This window comes from Typopeltis vanoorti, chromosome 7, assembly GCF_054136105.1.
Source record: "Typopeltis vanoorti isolate ZY-2024b chromosome 7, IOZ_Tvanoo_1.0, whole genome shotgun sequence".
Taxonomy (NCBI): Eukaryota; Metazoa; Arthropoda; class Arachnida; order Uropygi; family Thelyphonidae; genus Typopeltis; species Typopeltis vanoorti.
The window spans coordinates 89,739,003-89,751,158 of NC_143555.1; the positions used below are offsets into that span (position 1 = coordinate 89,739,003).

The 12,156-nt window shown below is 34.0% G+C and overlaps 1 pseudogene; it reads right to left on the reverse strand.

Annotated features, from left to right (window-relative positions):
• Positions 1-3,466: 3,466 nt before the first annotated feature.
• Positions 3,467-10,550, reverse strand: LOC150104849 (nocturnin pseudogene; annotated as a pseudogene).
• Between the last annotated feature and the right edge of the window lie 1,606 nt (positions 10,551-12,156).

Consider the following 12,156-nt stretch of genomic DNA (forward strand, 5'->3'; position numbering starts at 1 on the left):
CTTAGAATCCTACTCATGCAAGGTACTAACATACTATAGGTTGAACAACGTATAACCAGATGGAATCAACATTGAAAATAAATAAATAAATAAGTAATTTAGAAAATATTACCGATCAAATGATTGAACATAGATTCACTAAATAAATGCATAAAAATCCATGAAAAATTTTGATTGCTAAATAATGAATCGCAGATTTCCCTTAAACATTAGAAAACTTGTTTTAGATAAAATTTTCTGGGAAAACATTGCGATAAGCTTTACTCTAATAAATGTAGGAGAGAACTGCATTTGTAAAAAATTGCTATATTTCAGTACATGCAACTTAAAAAAAATCTTTAAATTAGAAAATGAAAAAACTCAATATACAGTTCAATCCTAAAAAATAAACATGTTCCAAGATTTAAAAAATAGCACAGAAAATATTGAAACAAATGGGGAATAACCTTTATTCTTTCTCTAGTGTTTGGTATGTACAAAATTAATGTATTATTTAGCAATTAATAATTAGCTATTGCACTATTTGAGTTATGGTTGAAGCAACTGAGACTATGAAGCCAGTGTGTTGCCTGTTAACTGGTCTTCTGGTTGCTTTGTCTCTTTTGCAATGAAAAATCCAAGAGTTTCAGGGAGAAAAACTTTACCACCTTCGTATAAGACACTTGACTTCAGTTGAAAAGCCCTAATAAAGGTTCTTCGCATCTTAGACGAGATTCGAATCCAGTGCTTTCCAACCAAAGAGCATCTGCGGAGGCTGCTTTGAAATATTGGCAGAATTTCTAAACAAAAAAAAATTGTTTCAGGTTCTTTATATTAAATCGGAATTTCGTAGATCTTTTACTTTAAAAAAAAGTCAAATAAGCGACCAATTAAGCCTATGATAAACACTAGATGAAAACAAATCTGGAGAAGCTCTGATGTCTGAAAAGTACAGCCCTTTCCAAATCCTAAAATATATTATTATTTAAAAACGAGACTTTTTGTGATCATGAGACTATAGGTACTTTATTAATATAATCCCGCCTACTAGTTTCGCTAGCGACTGTCTAGCTTTGTCAAGGCTGAACGGTACACACAAAAAATATGAGAGAATACAGAAACGTTGCTAACTGTTAGGCAGTTAAGTTTGAAACTATGCGTGACAATGCGTGCATGTGTTGAGAAGCTTCAGTCAGCATCATGGATACGTGTTGCACGCACACGTGTTACATGATTTTTCGCGTAATGTAGTTCCGTTAAACTGAGTGAGTTGATTAAGTTTTTCTATATATTTTTCAGTATGGCACCCTGATTTCTGTTAAGGTTGTTGCCCGTTCTTAATACCACTGCCGCTTCCTTGAAAATTCTGTAACCATAATCATCATCCAAATACAGCATAGAACTATTTTCCTAGTCAATTGTATGGTTGGAAGTTGCAAAGTGATGTGCTAAGCCTCAGGAGACTGTCCTGTTGTGATTGACATCCCCAACATGCTCCTTCTGTCTGATTTCCAGGATTCTTGAAGTTTGCCCAATATATGAAAGGCCGCACGTACATGGAATTCTATAAACACCTGGATATTTGAAAAATGGTACACTGTCCTTAGAAGATCTTAATGCTTGTCTGATGGTAGGCTTAAATACCACTCTGATGTTGTGAAATTTTAACATTCTCGCTAATCTTGAAGAGACTGAATCTACATAAGGGATGACTACTGTTGAAGCGTACTGGGTGACTGTTCCTTGTTGTTGGAGGTTGTCTTTATAAAGGAACTTGTTGATGATGTTTGTAGGCAAACGATTCTGAGATAGTGTTATAGCAATTTGAGAAAGTTCTGTCTGTACCTCTTCTTCGTCTGAAATAAACTTTTTGGCTCTGTTCCGTAACATGTGAATGATGCTATGTTTTTGTGATCTATAAGTTGGAAGAATAATGTAAATAACGCCCAGTATCTGTGAGTTTTCTGCATATGGAAAGTTTAAAATTATTCTCCTGCCTTTTCACCAGTATGTCTAGGGAGGGAAGGTGTCTGTTCCAACCCGCAGCCTTTTGGCTGGAGAGTGGATACGCGCTAATCACTCGGCCAACCAGGCAGGCTGTAATTAAGTTCAGTATTTTTTTTTTTTTTTTTTGAAAGAGCCATAAGTTTTAGTTGATAAAGTGAAAAACTTCATTTCATACAAGCTTAACTATTAATTCTTTACTATATTTTCAACAGTGACCAATTGGTTAATATTATTTCCTTAATTATTCATAAATTTGGGGAAAACAAAAAACGGAGATAGAGTCAGACTTTTGTTCCTGCGCAGTTCTGAAGTATTTTATATCTGAAGAACATTTAAATTCTGTGATTCAGTTGTATTATGAAAATATACATTTATTTAGGCATTCATTAAGATACAAAAAATAAACACAACAAAAAAGTATAACAATAAGGTATTTCATTCGATGAATAATACTTCCCAAATATACCCGTAATATTTTTGCACAATTAAGTACACCATTTCTAAATATGATATATATTACTAAGTACGTCTTATTACATAAAAAGCTGCTATGCATAAGTCACATAATGATCTTTATGAATGAAATCTTAACTATTGCTAATGAAATAATGTCCAAATTTGATCCGTTCTATTTGGTCCATATCAATATTGATATACAGAATATCGTAAGTTATATACATGAAGAGCTTATTCTACACAGATCAAATGATGGAACGATAACGAAATGGACAGGAGGAAAAACATTATGGGGCTAATTTTTTATTTTTTTAATTATATTTTTTAATTTTATAAATAGTCACAAGTTCTAATTAAAATCAGGAATAAAAGAGAGTTTTTTAAAATTAAGTAACATATTATAGGGAAAAAAATTATGAGTCTATTTATTATTTTTTTTTTCGTAGGTAAAGATCAGATCCAAATAATTCCAGAACGCCTCTAGGTAGGAACTTGCTTAGATCGCAAAATATAACAAACATGTTAAATACAATGAAACACCTCTCATATTTTTCAGACGACTATGCAATCTCGTTGGCCACCATAGTGGTTAAATTAAGTATCGTTTTATCACAATAGCTTAGTTTCCCCCTAATATATATTCATTATACATGAGATCATGGAATGAGTTTTGTAAACTTATTTACTTATTAAGAGTGCCATCTTTCCCTATCTGTGAATCGGGTACTGAATTTAAAAAGGTCCAAATACGAAAATATTTTCATTATACAGTAATTTACTTTTTTAACGTCATAATAGTAAATTATAACGAATATTTTCGTTTTTATATACACATGTATTTCATACAAATAAATGGGGGATCACTATTTTAATTTTCTTATTTGGGAAAGTGCAGTGGATAAATAAAATAATGGCAGGTCCTAGACTTCCAAAAGACCTTAAAAGAACGACACTGCCTATTGATAATATATCTGTCAGCATATGCTAATGAGTAGTACATCGTACTCATTCGGAGGCTGACTAACTATGGAGATTCGTTTTGCTTTCCATCTGAAAGCAGAGACTCTTTTGATTTCAGCTTAAAATCGCACACTAACGAAAAGTGATCGGATGGGTAGCGAAGAGATGGAACACGATCTTCTCCGATATCTTCTTCAGTTGGAAGCTTCAATACATTTGTAATTTTCAAGTTATCTGGCGTAAAAAACACATAATCTAGAGTTTGACAATATTCTCCATCGTCCCGAATTTTCCAAGTTGTATACTTTGGTTCTTCATGACGATTGTTTAAATAACAATAAGCACTTTCCATCCTTAGTGATGTATCTTCAAGCATTGTGTGGTATACTGGTTCAGAAGGCTCAGCATTGAAATCTCCAGTAATGATAACGGCATCATCAGAAGAACAAAGTCGTGCAAAGTCCAAAAGGTCCTTGCCTTGTTCGTTCCGAATGACAGTCAATAACTCATCGTGGCGAGCTTTGAGATGAGTTGTAGCAACGCAGACATCGGTACCATCAGATTTCCTACGAAATTTGCACAAAATTGCAACTTGGTTAGATTGACATCCCCATACTTCAAGCACTCTGGTCGCTGCCCGAACGAATTCAAACTTATCCGAGTCATACAGAATAGCACACCCATCTGGACCATTGTTTCCGAAGGTAAACAAGCAAGGTGAATCTGGTTTAGGAAAGAAGACACCACGATATTTAATAATATCCAGTGTACGCTTAAGAAACAGATAATGGTCAACTTCTTGAAAACAAAGGAAATCTGGTTGGTAAGTAAGAATTTCTTCTAACAGAAGCCATCTTCGAGATTTCCATGCTAACGCTTCGTCTGGCCAATTCACGAACTTATCGATTGTTTCTCCGAGAACTAGAAAAATTAAATTAATAATTAGTTATTGCTCAAGTAATAACCACATTTTAAAATGTTTTTATTTTTAATAGCATAGATTTCTGGAATAATTTAAAGGCTAAAAAATATTTGTTGATTTTAGAACATATTTTATATTATATACCTGTTCATATATTTCTGGGAAAAAGTGAAATGTTGTGGCAAGTGCAAAGATGGATTTAACTCTTTGACAAATATAAACAATATTTATTAAAAACATTTAAAATAAAAGTTCATAAGAATTTATCTTCCTGTATAAAATTACTTAAGCAACTTCCCGTACCTCATTTTAAAATATGCAGTTTAAATAAAGTACAGGAAGAATTATTTTTTTAAAATATAAAACTTCTTAAGCATAGCATACAATTCCTCTTGTATACAATTTCTTAAGTATCTTCCTGCATTTTAATGAAGTATCTAAAAAATTCTTATTTATTTACGATTATTATTCACTTACAAATCTCACTTTTTATTTACATTCAGCATCTTTATTTATTTTTATATCACATTTCTTTATTTATATATTTAATATTTGTTACAATCATTATAATTTCAAATCATAAACACTTAAATTAAAATATAAAAATACCATGAAAGTGATGAGGACAATGTACATTTTCTGATAAATCACTAGTAAAAATGCCCGACATTTCAAACTACTTAAGGTGCTGACAAATGTCATGTTCAATTCGAGAAACCGGCTATTAATTTATATAGATCGATGTTTATTTTCTTAGTTAGCAAATAATTCAGTTCCAATAATATGATAAAATAAAAAAAAATATTCACAAAATGTTGCATTTATATAAATAAAAATACATTTGAATGTCATGAAATCATATTACTAAAAGTTAAAGATAAAATTTTACAAAGTTATATATTTGCATATCTCTCTTTTGGTTACAATCGAATCGTCAAATACTGTCAATAAGGTGAGATCATTCCAAATGCGTATTCTATTTAAAATAAAAAGGTTAGATATTTTAAAACCTAAATTCCTTGCGCAACTGAAAGAAAAAGAAAAAAAACAGGATTCACTAAAATGCAAAAGTAATTCAAATTTTCGCTACGGAGTAGGAAAGTAAACTTCACCGAGACTAATAAATAATAATAATAACTTATTCCAAAACTTTCCAAAAAGAAACCGAACTTTTGGTATAAAATATTAGTTAGAAGATTTCTTAAATAGATATGCTTAAAGCAGGTTTATTATTGCTTCTAATACTGCAGCGCCATTTGCTTACAAGCGGTAACTGAGAGAAAGTCGCTTTGCTTTGAGTATGCGCATATCGATAAGTGGCAAGTTCGTCTGCGAGCAGTAGATTAATGGACTTTTTTCCCCTGTTTATTTTATGGTTGACTTCCCAAAAAAATCGTTGATGTTTTTGAAAAGTAGTTTTAAAAATAATAACGTTTCTTTTAAAAGGAACTGTAAGATATAAGCATGGTTAATTTTCTTTAGTGATTAAAAAATCAAAGGTACAAATGAACGATTATTAATACTTTGAGATAAAACCCTTTGCACGCAGAGGTAAGAATTTTGAGAATGGAGTCAAATATGCTCAGGTATAATAAATAAATTATGCTGTCAAACAGTTTATGCCTATGTCGTGCAACTGAAGATTATTAGTATATAAAGATACGTTTATTTCTTGATTAAAACTAATGAAAAAAAAAGAAAAGGAATTCAAACGCTATCATCAATTTTTGATTGCTGCTGCTGTATTGTATCATATCGTGTTACAGAAGTTGTTTTGCTAAATTGCGCATAAAGTAGGATTAGTTTAGAGTAAGTTTTGCTGGCAAGCAGTTTAATTTGAATAGTATTACAGTAGTGTTAATCTGTTTTTTACTTTGCGTGGCATGGATAGGAAACCTAAGAAAACAATTAATTCTGAAGAAATTAAATTTGTCAAAAAAGGTGAGTGCATGTGCTAATTATCATGCAGTCATATCATATCGTACTGTATAAATTTCGAAAAAGTTGACAAAACTGATATTAAGTTAACCTCTTAGAAATGGCCGCATTAAACAAAATAGTACTGCTATTCAGATTTATTACTGGTAGAGGATCACTAAAGTTACCCAGGTGTGGATTGGTTGATAGGGAGTGAGGGGGGGGGGATAGGAGCTACAGTAGCTGGCATTATTAATTTGAGATCAGTTTGTTAGTACCTACTCAGAAATGGTATCTTTCTAAATAATGACGCATCATCGAACAAAACAAGACCAATCAATTCGTAGTGTTTTAAAAGATTTAGATTTGGAAATGTGCACAAGTTGATTTGAAGGCGAAAAGCATTCCATATAATAACATATGTTCACATTGAGGGAAGTTGGCATCAAATTGTACTTTGAATGGTATCACATTATTCTGTAACAATACACTAATCTTTAAAAATATAATAAGATTATGTGCTTTAAATTGGAGGAAATTAAATTTAAAATGGAGGAAATTAAGCTGCATGTTGTAGGGTAATAGACGTCTTGCTTATAGATGACATTCATGATATCGAAATGCATAATAATAATTATATTGTTAGACCGAATAAGGAAAAGAGGATGGGGGCCTGTTATTACTTATCAGGAAATATTTAGACTATCCTATCGATACTATATTGTTTTCCTGTTAGGGAGGATAAGAGTTAGAGGCAGTGTAGTATTATGAGCATGGTGTCTATAGAATTGATGTACATATATTACTGTAGTGGAGAAAGTAATGATATTATATTATAGCCCAGATAATTTATTTAAAAAAAATACCTTCCGAGTCCTTTGGTTCGAAAAACATAAGTTAGAATCTCATCTGAGACTCGAAGAAATTTTTTATCAGCGCTCTTCAATGGTAGGTGAGTTAGCCGAGTTCACATGGCGGTGGTGGGATTTTCCTTTTATATAGACCAGGAGGTCGGCAACCGGCGGACCGCATGCGGACCAGACGTGCATTTGTGGCGGCCCATAAAAGGTTGACCATACTTACATGGCATGTATCCCGTATGTTGAATTATTTAAATAATACATTTTAGAATATGAATAATAAATTAAAAATAATTTTATACCTATACTTCGTGATATCTCCCGTGCAACTTGGAAATACCAACAAAAGGAAACTTTTGCTGGTATTATTGAAGATTTACAAACGGAATTTTCAACAAGATTTGTAGATTTTCATATGAAATAGCATCGAGATGCGATTATATTTGAACGCATTTAATGTCGACATTGATCGATGCTTACCAAAATAAAAAATAAAAAAATAATAAATAAATTGAAGGAAGCACCTACGTTTGCTAATAAGCATTTTCTGCCATGAGTTTTAGAAAAGTAAAATTTCTTCGCGACTGACTGATGAACATTTGCATGCTTCGATTCGAATTTGCACTTAAGGTTATAAAGTGGATCTAGATAATCTGGCTAAGGGAAAACAATCACAAAAGTCACATTAAGCAGGGAGACATGGATATATTGTGATGCATACACTATATTACTTCGTTTTTACGTGATAATAATTTTCATACTTTAAATATTTCTGTTTTTTTTTAAGATTGACATAATAAAAATTGATAACTTAAGTATTTTTTTTTCACTCACTATTTTCTCTTAAATAAACGCTTGCGGCCCGATTATTAAAAATAAAAGTTGAATGTGACCCGCGAGTCTGAAAAGGTTGCCGATCCCTAATATAGACTGTCATATCGATACCATATTGTTTTCATGTTAGGGAGGACAAGAGTTAGAGGCAGTGTATATCTGTAAGCATAAGACCAAACACCTTATCCTAAAATTAAAAGCGAATCTAGGCAGGTTGTGAGGCTATAAGTACTATTATCAACGTGTGCATGAATCTACTTGGGGGTGGGGGGGAGGAGATAGTATCTTAGGTTTCATAACATCGGGGGAATTGATGTATCATGTTTATAACTAGGAATTCCCATTATGATAATCATTTCACCTTGGAAGAGGATAAAACCAAGGAGAGAAATAATCAGAAAGCATCAGTGAATTTTTTTTTCTGATTTATTATTATTTAGCGTATGACAATCTACATGCAGTTATAAAAGGTACATAAGTCAAAATAAATATGTAAAAAGTGACAAACAATTAGAATAAAACAAAGACACATACTTTCAACAAACAAAACACTTAAGTTAAGATCAAGTTGCTGATCCAGTCTTATAACAGGCGTTGTCGCCTCCAGGAAGTAGTTTCTTTGATCTGGGTATGCACGAAGACTGCACTCAGTAGAAATGTGGTGGATTGATTGATTCGGGTGCCCGCAGTCACACTCCAGGAAGGGAATTTTTCCCCACTTGTACAGAGAGCTTGCACATCTTCCATGTCCGGTGCGAATCCTGTTCAGTGTTATCCGTCTCAGTTCCCTACCCGTGATGTTGAGACAATGCCTATCAAACCAAGTTTGAGTTGGGCATTGGTATTTATGCTCCAAGTTCGTTTCCATTGTTCTTTGGTATTGTAGTTGGTCGTTCTCAGGTATTTAGCTTCACAAAGAGGGGGGGGGGGGTTCTTGATTTCAGTCTTAAGTTGTTGCTCCAGTATGTCTTTGTGCATAGGCAATTCAGTATTTTATCATATTCTCGAAGAATAGCGTCGCGTTCGTAGGTTTGGTGGTATTAAGTTACTCAGCATTGAGAGCCAGTAAACAGGAGTTATTTTTATGGTTCCAGTCGCATTGTGGCGTTAAGCTGGCGGTCAATTAGTTTTGTATGGCAGCTGTTGAGCCAAACTGGAGCGCAGTACTCTGCCACCGAAAAAAACCAATCTTAGTGCGGCTGCTCATAATGTGGTTGCTGCTGCACCTCAGGAAGTTCCACATAATTTTTGGATGATGTTGTTTCTAGTTCGTATTTTTTCAGCTGTGTTTTCAGCGTGTTTCTTATATGATAAGGTGCGATCAAGTGTAACTCCTAGGTATTTAGGATATTCGTTATGGTGTAGAACTGAATTTCCAAATCGGATGTTCAGCTCGTCATGTGCCAGTTTATTGCTGAGATGGAATGTTGACACTTCAGTTTTACTTTGGCTTGGTTGCAGTCTCCATTTTTTAAAGTAGGTATGCATAGGAGCAAGGTCGTTTGTGAAAATTACCTCCGTCTGTCTTAGTTCTATATTTCTGGTGGCTAATGCTATGTCATCCGCACAGCATAATTTTCTAGATACTGTATCTGGCAGGTCAGCTATGTATAGGTTAAATAAGAGAGGGGGCCAGTACTGATCTTTGTGGGTAGACTGTTGTTGAGTTTCTTCTGATTACTAATATTTTCTCCAAGGACAACCCGACAATATCTATTGCTGAGCATATTATTAACAAGCTGTATTGTTTTTCTGCACGGTAATACTTTCATTGGTTTATACAGCATGCCCTCTCTCCAGACAGTGTCATATGCGGCAGTTAAATCAAGGAAAACTACAGAAGTTTTTAGATTTCGTTGAAAGCCTGCTTCAGTGTATGATATCAGCGCAAGAACCTGGTCACAACTTCGATTGGGCCTAAAGCCTGCCTGTTCTATTGGAACGTATTCAAGGATGGTGTTGCTTATGCGGTTGTACAGTAATCTTTCCAGTAGTTTATATGCGCAGCTTAGTAGCGCGATTGGAGAGATTAGTTTTGTGGGTTGTCAGTTGATTTTCCGGGTTTGGGAAGAACTATGATCTTAGCTCTCTTAAATTCCTTCGGCAACACGCCGGTGTTCATTATTTCCGAGAAGAAACGGGCGAGCCATTTTTTGGTATTTTTGCCAACATAAATAAGAAATTCCGGGTGAACTCCGTCAAACCTCGGGGCCTTTCCCGTATTTGTATCAGCTAGTGCATTGTTGATTTCCTCATCGCTGAAGGATCTTGCGCATTCTGATTCGTCTTGTAGTTTTGCCTTCAAGTCTCGGACTTCCCTTACCTTCGATGGTATGGTTTCTGTCACGTTGGCAGCTCGAATTTCCAGTTATGTGGTTAGCAACTTGGTTTGGTGTGACATCTATCTTTATAGTAGGCATCATTGTAGCGCCTCCTAGCTTCCGTAATACACTCCATGCCTTCCTGCTGGAGTGCCTGAGATCCAATCCGTCAACTGTTTCGATCCAGCGTTGTTGTCTTGCTGTGTCCAAGTCGTGGAGGAGATCGTTTGCGATTTCCAGATCTCCGCTATTTAATCGAAGTGATACTAATGCAAATGGACACCTGAGGGACATCTTGCATAATTTAAGGTAGCCAGGAATTTGCAGAGGAAATGCCTCGTGAGAGATAATTATATTATTGTTGATACCTTGAATTACTTTGCTTAAATTACTTGAATGATGTATCTCCTTTGCGTATCCGTAATTTTCGTAATAAACTTGAATCAGCTGGATGAATCATGAAGTTCTTAAAGGAAACACGCTTAAAACCAACTGTTTAAATAACAATCACCTATAAGCATGATAGAAATAGTCTGTCTTAGTAATTCACGATTGTGAACAAAATTTGAATCACACGTAGCTAGGAATACTAGGATTAACCAGAAAAGCTTTTATAGATATTTAAGAAGAAAAGGGGGGGGGGATAAAAAAAAAGTAAGCAACAGCTCCTTTGGAACAATTTTGGATGTGTGTGTGAACACTATTAGAAGGGATGATACAGCTCGAGAGAGAAGAGAGAGGTTTAGCTGACGACATAATAAAAGAGGGGGAAAATCCGTTTCTTACATTACTAGACAATTCATATTTGAAGTTCGGGATGATATCTCTCTTTTGGTAGAAAGTGTCGGGGTTGATCAATCCACATTCGATCATTTCGATGAATCTCAGATTGGCAACAGTACCTTCTGATTTGAAATTTCAGAGTTATTCCAATTCACACTTGTTGATCACGCATGAAGGAGAATTATAGCCTATATTATTAATGTTATAGGCGATGTAATGGGGAAAATATTAAGAATCACATCCACGATATTCTTGATAGAATCACTTTTTAAGTAAGGCACAACAGGGTTTCTCTAAGAGAAGATCGATTGTGACTAAGTACAGTACTTGTTTTTTATGATCAAGTCACGACGGAAGTAGACCAAAATAGTGAATACTGTATAATACGGTTTATTTTGATTTTTAGCAAAACTTTTGATAGCGTTTCGCATAAGAAAGTGCTGATCAAAACCTGCCAAATAAGTAGTGATGATAATCTAGCGCAGTGTTTTCCAAACTTTCAGAACCGGCATTAAAATTTTAGTAACTCCGGCATGCCCCTCCCCCTCCTCAAGCAAGGTAATTTAGGTGAAGTTATAATATTTTATTATTCAAACACGAATAGTTATAAACGAATTTATTTTTTAACATTTGAGTTAGAATAAATTAATGTATCATACTCATCACTTTCATTACAAATATTTGATTCTAATGCATCAACGTGTTCTTTCTCACAGTTATCACAAAGTAATTTTCATTTCCTTTACTATTTTCTGTTGTGCTTTTCAAACATCTAGATTTTAACCAGCGATCCATATTAAAGATTTTAAGAAAAGCAAAAGAGGTGAGGTATTAATATTAAATATTTTAATATCATTGTTAAATTATAAGGCTGTACTTCAAGATTTGTTAATAACCAACAAAACTACTAAAAGAAGTGTCATCCGCGTGCGTACTTGTACATCCGTCACAATTTGTGACGCAAATACGATCAAACATGCGCACATTCAAGTACAGATAGTGAAGAAAGTACTCAGGATCCTTACAATTTGAGATACGAATGCTTCCGAAATTTATCAGAAAGTTCCGACCGTGTAGTTCGAACTATGTGAATTTAAACTTTTAGTGTAAAAAGTTA